At 40.0% G+C, this 3,283-nt stretch overlaps 1 pseudogene across 1 annotated transcript; it reads left to right on the top strand.

Moving 5' to 3' along the window:
• The first annotated feature begins 520 nt into the window (after positions 1–520).
• On the top strand, positions 521–2,980 carry LOC103271681 (annotated as a pseudogene). The gene is made up of 2 exons (XR_002482599.1): positions 521–2,555; positions 2,832–2,980. The product of XR_002482599.1 is annotated as an oxysterol-binding protein-related protein 9-like (transcript).
• Positions 2,981–3,283: the final 303 nt, after the last annotated feature.

Raw genomic sequence — 3,283 nt, 5'->3', positions numbered from 1 at the left:
TAGATCTTTTAGAAATCACCACACTGTTTTCCAGTAGTACAGGCTTCCCCCACTAGGTAAGTGTTCTAGAAACTCATTGGCATTAGTATACCAGCTAGTGTTGTTGTGAGAGGCTTCATTTGGCATCAGTGGATTTTTCTTTTTTTTTTGAAGATTCTTTGAACGCATTTGCCCATCTCATGATGGATGATTTATGAGCACATCTGCCCACACCGCAGAGTTTTCAGCAGTTTTTGACCAAAAATGGCATGATCCCCATGCCCCACCCTCCCTACTCACAGGATGAAAAAAGTTCTCAAAGGGAAACATTTTGCCGATGTGGAAGAGGTGAAACAAACAAACAAAAACTGGCAGAAGCACTAAAAGGCATCCAAACTGACAAGTTCAAAAACTGTTCTGAGCAGTGGGGAAAAGCGCCTTGATAGGTGTATTGCATGAAACAGAGAGTACTTTAAAGATGACTGAAATTTAAACATGTAAGAATAAATACACAATTTCTTATAAATAAATTCTGTCCCAAGATGGTATCCATCATGGAAGGGCCACAGGCAAATGGACTGACGTGACTATCGGTTCGTACTGGACTACAATGCAGGGTTGCTTTCCTACTACACCTCCAAGGACAAAATGATGAGAGGCTCTCGCAGAGGATGTATTAGACTCAGAGAAGTTGTGATTGGCACAGACAATGCAAATGACAGCAGTTTCACAGTAACTTTTGATCAGAAAACCTTCCATTTCCAGGTTTGTGATGTTGATGAGCAAGAGAAGTGGATCCGTGCCTTAGAAGAAACAATTTTTCAACATACTCTCCTGCTTCAAGGTTTGGATTCAGGATTTGTTCCTAGTGTTCAAGACTTTGATAAGAAACGTATAGAAGCTGATGCTTACCTATAAATCTTGACAGGACAATTAAAACTTTTTGATGACAGACCAAAACTGCAAAGAAGATGAACAGAGAAAGAAAATTGAAACTCTCAGAGAAACAACAAATAGCATGATAGAGACAAACACTACATTGTGTTGCTTTAAATTGCTAAAGACCAGAGTAATGCGGAGAAACTCACAGATGGAATTATACATATTAATAATCCTGTAGCTGCAATATATCAAACTAGTCCTTTGAAACTTGTGATCAGCACAATGCCTTCCCAGACTGTCTTACCTTCAGAACTGTCTCACTTGTGTAAGTCAGAGTAGCATCCATCTTCATTACCAGTTGGACTTGTATTGGCTACTTTGGGATATCATCAGACTCCAACTTCAAATAATAATAATACAAGCAGTGGCCATTCACCACCGAGTAACAGTCTAACTTCTCCACACCATGTCAACTTGACTCCAAATACAGTACCAGAGTTCTCTTATTTTAGCAGTGAAAATGAATTCAATGACGCTGATGAATTCTATCAAAATGGCTTCTCCCCAAAGCACTTAATAGTTTCATTTGGATCTGCCTCAGTCTTGACACACAGCAGCTAGGGAAATAATCTAAAGGAGCTAGGGAAATAATCTAAAACTGCCAGATACTACAGAATCTCTGAATTCTTCCATGTCCAATGGAACAAATGATGCTGACCTTTTTTTTGACTTACATGATGATAGAGATGATGACAGAGAGGTAGAGTCGATAGAGGAGAGCAAGAGGATTATCATGCACCTCCTGTCGCAGGTTAGGCTTGGGATAGATCTCACTAAGGTAGTTCTTACAACATTTATGCTTGAAAGAAGATCTCTTCTACATATATGCAGACTTTTTTGCACAACCAGACCTGTTTGTGAGCATCAGAGACGAAAATGATCCCAGAGATCGAATGGTTCATGCTGTGAAATGGTACCTCTCAGCCTCTCATGCGGGAAGAAAAGGATCAGCTGCCAAAAAGCCATACAACCCCATTTTGGGTGAAATTTTTCCATTGTCGTTGGACATTACTAAGTGATACTGAAGAGAGCACAGAGGACCAGTTCCCTGGGTTTCCAAAAATAGTGTAACATTAGTGGCTGAGCAGATTTTCCATCATCCATCCATTTCAGCCTTTTATGCTGTGAGTTATAACAAGAAGATACAATTCAATGCTCATATCTGGACCAAATCAAAATTTCTTGGGATGTCAATGGAGTGCACAACATAGGGCAGGGCTATGTGTCATGTCCAGACTATGATGAATATTACATTCTCACATTCCTCAGTAATTATGGAAGGTGTAGCCTCACAGTGACCTGGGTGGAATTAGGAGGAGAATGCAATATTAATTGTTTCAAAATGGGCTATAGTGCAAATATCATCTTCCACACCAAACCTTTCTATGGGGACAAGAAGCAATGAATTACTACTGAGATTTTTTTCTCCAAATAACAAGTATTTTTGCTCAACTGAAGGGTAATAGAATGGTGTAATGTGTGCAAAATATGTAGCAGGGAAAATACAGTCTTCGTAGATACCAAGAAGTTGCTTATAATTTTTAAAAAGTGAGGAAGTTGGAAGATCAGAATGAGTATGAATCCTGCAGCCTTTGGAAGGATTACATTTTCAACTTAAAAATCAGAAACAATAGGTGGAGGCAAGAGGATTGCCTAAGGTCAGGAATTTGAGACCAGCCTGAGCAACGTGGCAAGACCTCATCTCTACAATAAATCAAAAAATTAGCCAGGTGTGGTGGCACATGCCTGTAGTTCCAGCTACTTGGAAGGCTGAGGTGGAAGAATCGCTTGAGCCCAGGAGGTCGAGGCTGTGGTGGCCATAAGCATGCTACTGCCCTCCAGCCTGGGTGACAGAGTGAGACCCCGACTCAAAAAAAAAAAAATCAGAAACACTGATATGGCAATTGAAGCAAGGCAAGGCTTGAAGAAAAGCAAAGAATAGAAGCCCAAGAAAGGAAGGAGAAGGAAATTGAATGTGAGACAAGGTTATTTCATGAAAATGGAGAACGTCGGATTTATGATGAACTTACTGAAACATCTTGGTGCTGCCAAGCATTAGGTTGGAAAATATGAAATTTACATCTAATGACCAGGGCAGAAGGCATAATTCAGCAACAATCTTCCTTTGAGAGAACCTATTTACTTCCTTCTTATAACAGTGGCTCCTATCTCAGGAATACTAACAATTAAAGCAGGAAAAGCTTCCCTTTTTCCTCTGTGGCAGTTCTCATCAGTCCTGAGAAAAACATCAGGTTTTGAAAATAAGATGTCCGCAGCATTGTTCACAATAGCAAGAACCTGGAATCAACCATACTGTCCATCAAAAGAGGACTGGATTTAAAAAATGTGGTACATATACACG

Source organism: Carlito syrichta, unplaced genomic scaffold (genome assembly GCF_000164805.1).
Source record: "Carlito syrichta isolate Samal-C Ts95f unplaced genomic scaffold, Tarsius_syrichta-2.0.1 Scaffold311842, whole genome shotgun sequence".
Lineage (NCBI taxonomy): Eukaryota > Metazoa > Chordata > Mammalia > Primates > Tarsiidae > Carlito > Carlito syrichta.
This window is presented reverse-complemented; position numbering and strand designations above follow the sequence as displayed.